This window comes from Sphaerodactylus townsendi, linkage group LG06 (genome assembly GCF_021028975.2).
Source record: "Sphaerodactylus townsendi isolate TG3544 linkage group LG06, MPM_Stown_v2.3, whole genome shotgun sequence".
Lineage (NCBI taxonomy): Eukaryota > Metazoa > Chordata > Lepidosauria > Squamata > Sphaerodactylidae > Sphaerodactylus > Sphaerodactylus townsendi.
In genome coordinates this window covers 56,824,119-56,838,025 of record NC_059430.1, presented here as the reverse complement: position 1 = coordinate 56,838,025, position 13,907 = coordinate 56,824,119, and positions in this window count along the sequence as shown.

Genomic DNA, 13,907 nt, shown 5'->3' with positions numbered 1-13,907 from the left:
GACTGGCAAATAGCAAAATACCATTGGTAACAAACATTCTCATTTCTCAGACATTATAGATGCTGCTAATCAAGGAACAAGATCTACAACACTTTAAATATTTCACATTAATGTGGGGATCCTTTTACATAAAGCCTAATCCTATCTGCTTGTTGTTTTGGAGACACAGTGCACAAACTTCAAAGATTTAGTAACATTCAGATGGAGCTTATGAGAGCATTGTTCCATCAACATATGGAACATTTTTAGCCTGAGTAAATTTCCTGATACAAACAGTCTTGCAGTTAATTATTTTCTCAGCATAAGTTACTAGACACCTCAGTCTTATTTATATTAGGGCACTTTCCCCTCAAATTAGAATTCCTATTAATGGCACAGATGAGAATTCCTACCACCAAAGTCTCATTGAATTTAATTATTCTCCATTAAACTTAGTTTTATTACTTTTTGTAAAAGTTGGAAACAAACAGCTGTTAGAAGATACAATCAAAAACAAGCTTATGCACAGTGTGATCATATCATGGTGAGAACTGACATTTTAGTTCAATCTAATACTTCTGTCTCTTTCTTTTAATGTATTATTGTTTAAATGTATTGTTTATCATTTTACCTTTAAGTACAGCAACACTACAAAAATTGTATGTTTTCTTACAAGAAAGTTAACACATAAAATGATATCCCCTATCTTATGTACCAGTATTGGCTTTCACAATTAAGTAATCAAGAATTAGTACACCAACTGTGTTCAATTAGCTTTTTTGTGCTTAATTTTTACAGCAGAATTAGAAGCAGATGGCATTGGTATAGAAAAATGATAATAAATTAGCATTATATATTAAAAGTAATCTGACCAATTTGTAAAGGACAGCTGGAGCGATCACTATATACTTCTTTTGAGGTTAAAGGCATACCCCATCATCTTGCAATGATTAAAATGTCCAGTGATTCCCTTAATCAATATAAATGGAAAATTCAAATATTGTTTGAGGACTGTACTGCAGATGACTTAAGCAATCTAGCAGACTCCAACAGAAATACAAGTAAGACTCCCTGTGTAACACGAAATAATAGCTGATGTATGTTATATAAGTGGGGGCTGGTGAAATGCATAGGGTGAAAATCCCTTCATCCCCACATCATGGATTCATGCCTCTTTCCCTGCCAACCTTGCTCTCTTGCTGGCTTGTCCAGTGCTTCTCCAAGTGAGTATGAAGAGCCTCCTCCTCCCTTCTCAGCCCCATTAACTTGCCGGCTTGCTAGTGCTGTTCTGGCAGAGCACAGCAAGGCATCCTACTTCCCCACCCCCAGGCCCACTCTCTTTGCCGATTCACCTGGAGCAGCTCTGGGAGAGTACAGAGAGACTTCCTCCTCTCCTTCGCTCCTCAGCCCTGCTCTCTTGCCAGCTTTTCTGGCTCTCAGCAGCAGCTGAAAAAAGTTGACTGTACATACACAGACACACTTTAAAAAAAATAGGTGTGATTTAAAGATCTCCCTTCTGTTACTTTCAGATTTTTTGGCAGAGCTAGGAATTCCCTAAGTCTGCAGAAACATTTGTTGTGGGACAGTGTTCTCATTATCTGTAGATGTAGGTTGGGGGCACAGTTGGGAATCAGATACATAGGTGCTTGATTGTTTATATGCCATTGCCCCTTTACAACTGAGTCATGTCACATTCTGAAAACTATGATGGTAGAGATGACAGCTAGCAGCCTTCAGTGCTAAAGTGATCTTCATTCTGAAAGCGTTTCGGTTCATGTTTGGCAGGTCCTTACAAAACAGAAGTAAGCATTTTCTACATATTCTGCATTTTCTCCAGAGTGGAGTGTAACACCAGCTGGAGTATCGTTTGTGCCTGGGTGTCATAAGTCAGCCTGCTGAGACCTTCTCAGACAAAAAGGAAATAGAAGTGAAGAGCTTTTTTTTTAATTAGTTTATTTATTTTACAAAATTTATATCCCACAATTTTGCCCTTATAAAGGTCACCAAAGCCACTAACAACTTAAAACATACATAACAAAATCACACCTTAAAAAGCATTTAAACCAACAAGAAACACATAATAAAAACAATTAAAACCAGAGCTAAAATATGTACAAAATTATCTGTTGGTAGAAGGTGGCAACAGAAGGAATCATACAAGTCTTCCTGAGGAGAGAGCCAGAATTTTGGTGCCACAACTCAAAAGGTCTTCTTCCAGATTGAAGCACACCTATCCTAAGAAGGCAAGGGCTTCCAAAGATGACTATAGTGGTCAGATATATTCATAAGGGAGAAAGCAATCAGTCCTTCAGGTTTGTTCATTCCAATTATGCAAGGCTTTAAAGGTCAAAACAAACACCTTGAATTGTACCCAGAAACAGACTGGAAGCCAGTGTAGATAGGCCAGGACTGAAGTGATACAACCCTCTCCAGTCGGCACTCTGGCAATAGCACTCTGACAGAAGTTTTCAAACACTTTTCAAAAACAGCCCAGAATACAGTGAATTTCAGTAATGTAATCCAGATGTTAACTAGGGCATGCACCACAGTTGCCAGATCTTTTCTGCCCAGGAAAATCTGTATCTGGTTAACCAGTCAAAGCTGGTAAAAACACTGCTGGCTACAGCTTCCACTTGATTATCCAGCAGCAGACCTGCATCCAAGAGTGCTCCCGACTATAGATGCATTACTTCAAGGGTGGAGCAACCCCATCCAGAATGTGTGATACCTTAAATCCTGGTTCAGACCTTTTGTTCACCCATAGATCTTCTACCTTGTAATGATTAAGCTTCAGTTTGTTAGCCTGCATCCACTTCAAAACTGCATCTGGGCACCAGTTCAGGGCTTATACAATTTCCTTGGGATCAGCCAGAAATATGAAACAGAGCTAAGTGTCAGTCACATATTGATGACAACCTCACCAAAATCTCTGGATGATCTCACCTAGTGATTCTCATTTTTGCTTCCCAAATGTAGAACTCTGCACTTATCCTTGTTGAGTTGCATCTTGTTCACATCTGGCCACTTCCCCAGTATGGTCAGATCTTATTGAATTCTCTGTCTTGCAGTGTCTGCACTACTCTTCCCAATTTTATGTAATCTGAAAATTCAATGACTAATTGTTCCACCCCCCTCAACCAGACCATTTGTAAAAAAATATTGAAAAGTATCAAGCCCAAAACTGAGCCCTATGACTTCCCATTTGTTACCCAAATGGTGGGATGCAATGACCCTCTTTGGTTGGGGAAAATTAGCTGTAGAGCAAAAGGTAACTTAGCGTGGCTGAAGGAGCATTGGGTAACTTGATCAGCTCATTATAAGAAACCAGCAGAGAAAATAAATTATTTTAAGAATTTTATTGAGAAAATAAGACAATGAAATAAAACAAAGTCACACTCTCAATCACTCAATTACTGGGGGTAAAAACACATACATACAAGGTTTCCTAGGATATAATTTAGGGGTGCAATATAGATATAGATATATATATAGGGGTGGATTTATAGAGAGAGAAGGGATGGGACATTAAAGATTACATTTACCAGTCTTGTAGTGGATGTCCAGGAGACAGAAACCTAATGGGCCAGCACTAGGCTCTGAAATGATCAGCGATGAAGGAACAATATTATCGAGCACCATGGTGGTGTGTGATAATATTGAACACCTAACTGGGGTCTGAGGCAGGATTTTATAAAGAAAAAAGCATGTCTTGGGGCAAAGGAAATCCTTGAACAAAGGATTTTTCCTGCTGTTCCAGGTGAGGCAATAATCTTGAGTGTCAGACTATTGACCTGATGGCCAACCCATTATCTTGATTAGTTTTGCTGACTGTTGGACAATAAACAGGTGACAACTCTTAATGGATGTCACAACATAGTCACAAGGAAGGTGAGTCAGAGTAAGTTGAGTAAGCTAACCTTTGAGTAAGTTAAGAGATATAGACAAAAGAGAACTGGTGTCGTCCAGGTGTGCTGTTGTTCATATTCAAATGCTGTTTCCTGAGTACATGCCAGGCATGAGGTGGGGATGAGGGAAGAGGTCATTTAGCAGTCTTGCCCAAAAGGTCAAACACAGTCCCAACATGGAGTTTCTGAATTCAAACAGGCTGCTCCGTCCAGGGCACTGTTCTGCCAAGTCAGACAGGGCAGCATTCCAGGCAGAAAGACCATTCTCTCCCCTTCCATGCCACCACAGATCAGGAGGGTTACACACTGGACACCTCCCTCCAATCAGATGAATTGCCATTGATAGATGCCTTCTGGGTATAATTCTCCAACCAATTCCTGTCCACCTATTCTTGTTCTACAGTCTAGTCCTCAGTCCTCCAGTTTACCCATCAGAACATCATGAGAAACCCTGCCAAAAACTTTACTGAAATCCAAATAAACAATGTTGACAGCATTCTCACTATCCAATGAGCTCTTCACTTAATCAAAGAAGGAAACCAGGTTGGTCTGGCAGGACCTATTGGAAACAAATCATGCAATGTTTCATCAACATTTTATTATCATTCATCTACATCATCAACTGGTTTTACAAATTGTTTGCGTAAGTCAATTGCTCCCTTCAGTTTTATTTGTCAACATTAAGTGACATCTCAGTAGAAATAGGTTGTCTGAAAGGACTGCACCCAATGCAGTAATCCATTGGTAATGTCAGCTATTGCTTTCTGGAAAAAATGAGCTGTTTCAAAAGATTTGAAGTTGGATTCTATACCTTTCCTTAGATGTGATTCATTACAAACCAGCTGATGTGCAGAGGTGTTCATTTTGGTTTAACTACAAATCTTACACTACGATGACATAACCCCACGCATGCAGACAAAGTGAAAATTCGGAGTCATCACAGCTAAACAACATGACATAATTTCATCATTGCCCCTTCTCTATAGTTTATGGCAGCAGCACTTTCTCTGCTTTAGCAGTTTTTCTGCTCAACTACTTGTCTAGAATTGTCACCAGAGATAAAAGCAGTGGTGTAAATTATTACCCTTGTTGGAATAATGTGCTTCACAGATGTCCTTGACTGAATAAACTTTATGGAACTATAGCACACTTTCCCCATGGGCTACCAAAGAAGCTCTTTTATCCTGTCCGTATTCACTGATATACAAATCTCTACAGCAAGTGGGCAGCTTTTATGATTGAAGGATCTACTTTTTTCTTTACCAGAATTCTGAGGTAGCTCTGAGCAATTAAGATTCTCTACAGCTTTTGAGTCAGCAAGCCTTTGAAGTTCTGTTATGATCATCTAACCCACTATCTACTCATAGATCACAAACTAATTTTTGTTCACCTAGTAAAATTAACTTTCCACACATTCTGGCAAATTATGTAGATTTTTCTAAAAATTCTGTAGTATACATACCAAGAACACGTATAACATAAGTATGTATGTGCACTACAACTTCCTGTACTTTATTCAAGACTGGTACCACATTGGGCAGTAACTCTGAAAACATGTAATGGAGAAAGTGGGCTGCATATAAACAAACTTCCTTTCTCATCTTGGACACAAGTTTTTTTAGGATAGGCAGGAAATCAACAAGGCTCTGCAAAGGTATGGACTTGCATACACGGAGTGTGCTGAAGATGCACACCCAAGATCCATGAAAATGTGTAGACCCATGTTTTGGCAATTTGTCTTAGGGCAGGGGTTCAAACTAGACATCAAAGGACATATTCCTTTTCTATGAAGCAAACAGAATAGAAATTATAACAAATAACAGTATATCAGGAAAGAACATGTTCAGGGATTATATTAATAATGCTTCTTTCAGGTTTCCTTAGTACTAGTTAGACCAGGGAGACTTCAATTGTCCCCCTTTGGGCTATGAACCACGCTGAGTGATCTTGGGCCAGTTGCTCTCTCATTCTAACCTACTTTTCAGAGTTGTGGTGAAAGGGAAAAAAGGGGCTACCCAGACTACATACACCATTTGGAACACCTCAGAGGATGGGTGGGATATAAATGTGAGGACTGGTAGAACACATATAGTTTTTTAAAACTTCTATTGCCTGTTCTAGTTGCAATCCAACATAGGTATTTTCTGCACAGACCATATATCCTGGGATGAGGAGGTGAAACATCTCTGTGCAGTCATGACTTCTGCATGTCCTCTGGGCTTAACTTGGGCCCGCCCCATGAGATTTCCCTTATTCTGCAGCTTTCAAAAACTGCCAAATTGATGGTTCTTTTGAACCAGCCTGTGCCGATCCTGCTGCCATGCAAACAATGCAGGAGATGGACCATTTATTTTTCCTGCCTCGCCACCTGCTCTCCCTGCACCACAGCTGCAGCCAATCAGAATGTCGGAAAAATGGGACTGTTTGCACATGTGCAGAAATGTTGGCATGGAAAACGAAACTAAACTGGGGGCCATGGAGTTCTTCCTCCTGGTCTGAATGTGCTAACAGGCAGCCATGCCAAGAGAGAAACTGAGATACAAACAGCCTGGTATGTATGATCCTGGTTTTACCCCATGATATTATGTCCGTCTGGAAAACACCATAGAATTTAGCACAGTGCAAAAATGTCCTCATCTGCATGTCTGCCTAAGGTATACAAAGTCTATGCACTGATCACCTACTTGAGGCAAGCTCTGCAAAGTGTTGTTTGGAAACAAACCTCATGCAAGCCAGTATTCAAATTGGTCACCTTACTTTTTGTTGGTATTTGGATTATAAAATATAAGTTGTACCTTCCCATCACTGAATTTGCTGTAATGAGTTTAAATGGTCTGGCTGTTGAGGGGGGTTCTTCACCCATTTCCCATTTCTGAATTTATCCACAACTGGATGCCTTAGAAATAGAGATAAGGAAATTCTGAAATGATTTGTTGAACAAAAACACTCACATCTGAATCTTATTAAAGGTCCATAGGGTCCTTAGAGACTCACAAAAGTTATCTATGAAAGCAACCTCTTCTAACCTTTAATAAGTGTTCTTTCAAAGAAGAAGAAGAAAGAAAAGTGTCTCTCTGACATTGTTCCACTCTTTGATCCACACAAAGTGAGAAATGCTATTGCTCCTAAGATCCTAATGGGCTGTCAATAAACACACACCCCCACAACAGAATAACTCTGAAAATGTAAAGGAGATGACCAATTTAGAGGAGAGATCATTTTTCTGAAATGTACTGTAGCCACTTCTATCATACAAAAAGGCCAGAAAGTATTCTATAGTACTGCTATAACACAGCAATTGATTTTCATACTGAATAATCAGTTTTGTGGACTTCAAGAAGTGTAGTTTTCAGTTGGAAATTTTTAGTCTTCTTGAGTGGTAGAGCCTATGTTTAGCACAGAGAAAGTTATAGGTTCAGTCCCTGGATTTTCCAGTTTAAGTATCTCAAATAGAAGATGTTGGATTATGTGCCTGGAACCCTGAACAACTGTGTTCAGTTAGAGAAGGTGGTATGAAACTAGGTGAAACTATAGTCTGCCTCATATAAAGCTGTGTGGGTGTGTATTCACTTATTTAAGAGAAATTTAAAGGGGCACTCAGGAAACACCATGGTGAGATGGTAGTGGTGGGATTCAAATAATTTAACAACTGGTTGTTTATAAGCACCATTTTAACAACCGGTTCTGCTGAAGTGGTGTGAACCTGCTGAATCCCACCACTGTGTGAAGGGCTATACAAACTCCATGCTGCTAATTAGAGTAAACCCAAGCCCCTGACAATCAGTTTTGCTTTATCCTCTCTGCATATCCCAATTCTGAGTTTTATTTGTTGATCACAAAATAGTGGATGGAGAAGCTATGATGGCTGTCAGTGGAAGGAAGAGAGGGAAAGGGAGAAACTTTAGCATGGGAAAGACCAGTGAGGGCAAAATGAGATCCCCTTGCCCTATGAATCATTTCACATCCACTGCATGTAAGTTTATATATAGTAGATTAGAATAGGAATGACGGTACACATGAATGCCATGGTAAGAAACAAGATTGCCTAAGTATCAGTTAAACTAGAATCAAAGCAGAATCAAAGTGATATGTTCCCTGGTAGTAACTGAAGAACCAGGTTTTATTACAGACATAGCAGCCTATGTGCTTTAGTACATCATGAATTTATTACATCTAGTGCCATCTGCTGGGAACTACATTTTATACAAGAGAAAATAGTTATCTTCTAAACTTCTACTTGCTTATTCCTTCCAGAGATTGCTTAAACAACAAGGCAGCTGTCCCAGCTGTGCCATAATTTTGGAGGAGCCTTTCCCAGTTACGTAAAGGTTTTGGGACCTACAAGGCAGTCAGGTGAACACTGGCTAGGTAATTGTCTTATATTAAACAGAATTCAATAAACAGCTTTCTGGCAAGCAGTGGTTGATGTAGGCATAAACATATTGGCAAAAAAGAGAATTAAGAAGAAATAATGCTGAAATGATAAATGTATGCCTACTTATGATGGTCAATGGAAGATTTTGTAATTTTACATATGAGTACTCAGGTAATGGTCAGGGAGGAAACATCAAGTTCTACATGGAACTCCAAGACCTATGTCCTGAATCTTTAAAAACTCACAGTGATACTTCAGAAGAGATTGCTTAACCCAGGGATCCCCAGTGTAGATCTATGGGTGTCATGGCACCTGTTAAGATCTTTCCTGGTACCCATGAACTTCTTTTAGATGCAAACACAAGCACGTGCTCACTTCACTCAGCCTTAAAGTCCAGACATTGGTAGTTGAACAGTGGTAAGGTAACCTGCAGAAACACCACCTGTCCAGGGATGAATGATGTGGATTGAGAATGTCACCCATATGAGAAAAAAACACTCAGTTTGTACACTCATCGGAGAGTCAGAGAGGAGCCTCTGGGCCACAGCAGGGAGGTATAGCCGGACTGACTCCTTCCTGGTCCAGCAGTTCAGCAGATTCATGCACTGCAACTCATAGGGCTCTGCAGCCATTGCATCCTCTCTCAAATGCCTCGTCTTCCCAGAGATCTGCACAATGAACTCCATATCCAAAGTAATCTCAGTGACTGCCCTGGAGGGGGTGGGATGCCACCTACCAGGAAAGGTGGAGAAGAAACAGCTGTGCAGCTGCTCTTGTTCCCACCTCTGCCTCTTATGGCAGCATGGCCCTTTAGGCTTGCATGTCAAATGCTGAGAGAGTGTGTCTTTCCAGAGTGGCTCAAGGTAGGATGCCACACTATCTTGCAGCCTCTGGACCAGTACACACACTACTGGCAGCAAATCTGCACATCCTTCAGCTGGTTCCAGAGTGTGACCAAGTTCTTGTAAGTCATTTAGATTATGGAAACAACCAGAATCAGTGTTGCCATGTTAGGCAAGAGCAACTGCATGAAGTCCTTAAAGGGCCTAAGGACCTCCACACTCTGAGAGATATCCAGCCACTCATCTGGGTAGAGATGGCTTTCTTTCTGGTCAAATGTGAAACCTGTGCAAAAGCTTCACAAACAAGGATATGAAATACAATACAGAAAACCCTCTACCACTGAACTACAAAGGCACAGGAAGAAGGACAATCTCACAAACAAAAAGGAAAGTACAAGTCCCTCAGGGCTTGAGCATTTTGGCCAATTTCCCCCCACATCATAAGACAATGGTTTCAAGAAAAAAGAAAGAAAGAATGAAAGCCCACCCCACCCCCAAAATAGCACCCAAAGAGCACCCTGGAAAAGTGGCTCAGGAAAAAAATAGAACCCACCAGAACCACTCACAAACCAGACTCATAGGCCATTTCTGCAAGGTGGCAGAAGCAGCTGTCCACCAGCATAATTAATGCCAGTGGAGCCATGGGACCACTTGCACGGTGTCGTGTGGGTGGCGCCAAAGCTGCTGCGAACCGCAGAGGCAGTTTTGCATACAGCAGCCTCCAGTCTGCATGTGTTGTTTCCCTTGTCTTCCCTCTGAGGCTCCAGAGAGAGGAAGTGACACACCCATGCTGCCCTCTGACCCGCAGGGGTTGAAGGGCAGCGTGGGTGTGTCACTTTTCCCTCCGGTTCCTCAGAGAGAAGACAAGGTAAACAACACACGCAAACAGGCAGCGCCTGAAAGCAGCGCTCTCACGTCGGTGTCCTTTGCACGGTGCCAGCAAGAAGACACTGTTTTTCAAAAAACACGCTAATGGAGTGTGTTTTGAAAGCAACTTTTTTGTGCCATTGGGGGAGGGGGTGAGCACTACAGCATTACAGCAGCAGCAGCTGTGCGAACAGTGCCACAGGATGGTGTTTTTACCATTCCTAGGGTGCTGTTTTTGGGCCGTGCAGAAACGGCCAAGTCTCTCCCAGTACAGAGAACCCTAAAACAACTTTAAACTAACTGGGAAACCAAATCAAGCTCTTTAAGCCTTCCTGAGTCATGGGAGTTGGGCCTAGGTCCTGTTCCCCATCCACACAGGCCCAAGGAAAAAAGTGCTACAGGAATATCAAGCAAGCAAATAAAAGCCCAATAGAGAATCAGCTTTTATTGGCTTAGGGTATTCTGCTCCATTTCCCCCCACTTTTTTTTGTCAATCCACACACACACACACACACACACACACATACCCCACACCCCTATAGCTATTTTGGCATTTTCAGGTGTTTTTTAATTGGCTCAGCTTTATCCAAATGCACAGCCCCATTTGCTTGCTTCTAGCAAGTCAGCAGATTCTTTCTTTCTTCAATGGCGTAGCATGGTGATTTGATAGGAAGTAGTGGAGTAAAGTGAAGAATCACAGAATGAAATACTATTGGTGATACAAGCAGGATACATAGAGCTCCAGTTCTGTGATTTCATCTGTCATTTGGACTTGACCCTGCAGTGTTGGTGAAGGTCATTATAGTATTCTTTCCTGTTATGATTTCTCAAGTGGCTTCTCTCAGATATTAACCACTAAGTCTGGATGTATCATAGGCATGACTAAACTGTTAATGCTGTACCTGTTTCCTGTGTCTTCACGCAAAGTCTTTATTTTTGAAGCCAAGCGTCTCTCAGCATTGACAGATAACCCACAATGTCACATGAGAGTCAGGACACAAAAGAGAATTTATATAGCTATCAAAAGATGACTGAAGAGAATTTGCATACACTTTTGATGGTGATTTAATTTGATTTTTTTAAAAATTGGTTAAAATATTTATATACACATTTATAATTTAATTGCTTGAAAGATTGAATTTTAATGGAACTAAAGTCAAAGGAGGACATACCAGGCCAGAGACAATCTCAGCAAGGGTCTATTAGATGAAGGATGGAAATCATGGGTACTTAAAGAATGAGAACTACTAGGACCATTTCTAATATACTTTTCTCAGGTGTAGAACAATTGACCTCTGGTGAGTTCCCAAGTAGCTATCTCTCTCCTGAGCTCAAGATCTAGCAGCCTTTTTAAAATACGAGAGAAGCTGAGTTATACGTGTTGCTGAGATACATATATTTGTAAGGAAGAGCCAGAACTGACGGATGCCATATGACAGTGGTGGCGAACCTTTGGCACTCCAGATGTTATGGGCTACAATTCCCATCAGCCCCTGCCAGCATGGCCAATTGACCATGCTGGCAGGGGCTGATGGGAATTGTAGTCCATAACGTCTGGAGTGCCAAAGGTTCACCACCACGGCCATATGAGGACCTCTCTTTTTCTATCTTTAGGCCTATTATTCTTTTAAGACACATAGCAAAGACAGGGCATTCTCTGCTGCCTCTCCACTCAAACTCCTGGCCTTGGATTCAAAGCTTATAATGGGAGAGGAGATCGGTCCATGTGTTCATCTTTATATTTCAGGGGTAGGGATAAGCTCAAGTATTAACAGCAGTATTGAAAACAGCAGAGTAATGGTCATGGTTCACCAACGCCTTATTGACATTGAGATGCAAACAGATTTTCCCCTGCTACCCGTCTTATATATTCCACTAAAATCATGGATAGGTATCTCAGCTGCACCTTATCTATCTGATATAACGTCAGGAGAAGCCAATGGGCTTTTTCAAGAGCTTTCTTCGATGCCTTCCCATCAGCTAATCTGATGGGACGATTCCAAAATATTCCATGGCACAGGAGAACCTGTGTGTGCGGCTCAGGAGAAGTGGACTCGGTGTCACATATCTTATTGCACTGTAAGTTATATGAAGGTGAAAGGGAACTTTTAATCCAACCATTGTTAACTTGTCATGTATATCCATTCATAGATAATTCAGAAACAAACTCTGTAAGAATGTTATTAGAAGATCGTGTTTCCTCTATATCACAGAAGGTAGCCAGATTTTATATACTGGTACACAACAAGCGCAGTTCATTATTAAGACAAAGAGTTGCACTGTGTGATGATAACTGTAATTATACCTGAAGTCAATGTTATTAATCAATAATTTTTATAATGGATTTTATATTTTGGTTTTTGTACAAATGGAATGCTATGTATTCATATGTATTCTGATCTTAAACTATGGGCTGGTCTAAAGGCCGTAATAAACAAACAAACAAACAAACAAACAAACATCTATCTATCTATCTATCTATCTATCTATCTATCTATCTATCTATCTATCTATCTATCTATCTATCTATCTATCTTTCTATCATTACCTGTATAATCATTTGCAGATATATTTAATTTACTGTTTGGTAGGCAAAAAAAGAAATACCACGTGTTCTGTGCAGACACATATGCTTTCTTATGCCTTTGAAAAATGAATTACTAAAGCTAGGAGAAATATTCTATATGATGTGAATGAAATAAAATGGGGCATTCTGCCAAAATATCTTATACTTTGATGTTATGTATAAACTGATAGAATATATGCTTTAGACATCAGCACCTGCATAATATATTTTCCAGCAATTTCAACTTCAGGCAGTATCAGCATTTCTTAATTTTCACCTTCCTGTCCCCTGCATCTTTATTTGTGCAATGATGTCTATAATGTATCCTTTCTATTAACACTTTATATCATTATTTTTGTCCACATGTACAGTGCTGACAATTCTCAAATGTTAACTTATGGAGGAAAACATAAATTACTCTGATCCATTTAGTAGTTCCATGTGCATACCCTAAGCTGGATAGGAATTTATGTGCAAACAAGTGATCATTACATACAGGACTGCTCTTTCTGATCTGGCAGCTGGGGCTGTAGGCAATATGTTGAATCAAATATGTCACAAATTACATGGATCAACTATTTGAGGTAGGGAGGAAGGGCTGGACTGACAATATAATCCTAAACACATATGCTCAGAGTTAAATCCCATTGAATTCAATATGACTTATTCCCTAAAAGAGGTGTTCAGGGTTGAAGCCTTGCAGTGAAATCCTAAGCAGACATAGAATCATAGGCCCTTTCTGCACGGGCAGTTTATGGTGCCCTGGGGACGGCAAAAACGCCGTCCCCAGGGAGCCATTCGCACAGGGGGCGCAGCTGCTGCGCAGCCGCGCCGCCCTCACGCCACCCGACCGGCGCGAAGCCAGCGTGTTGGGAAACGCCGGCTTGGAACGCAGCACCTTCCAGGCGCCTTCCCCCCCACACCGGGTGACTCACCAGTCCTGCGGCCCTTCGGCACATCGCCAAGGCCTGGGGACACGCCCCCTTTGCCCTGCGACCCTGGAGCGGTCGCACAGGGCAGGGGGGCGTGTCCCCTGGCCTCGGCGACGTGCCGGAGGGCCACAGGACTGGTGAGTCGCTCTGACAACGGTGCAGCTCTGCGCCGTCGTCTTGGCCAATTCTGGGACCGTCCATGCAAATGGTCCCAGAGGTGTCAGGTCGGCGTGGATTACGCCAACCCGACCCCTTCCGCCTCCGTGCGGAAACGGCCATAGAGTTGGAAGAGACCCCAAGGGCCATCAAGTCCTGTTAGGACTTGACAGTTAGATCACCAAAATCTACTTGACAGCTTGGCTGATGCAATCCTCCACCTTTCACCTAGTTTCAGTGGGTGGTGGCCGATAGACCAAGCACATCATGTCAGCCGACTGCATC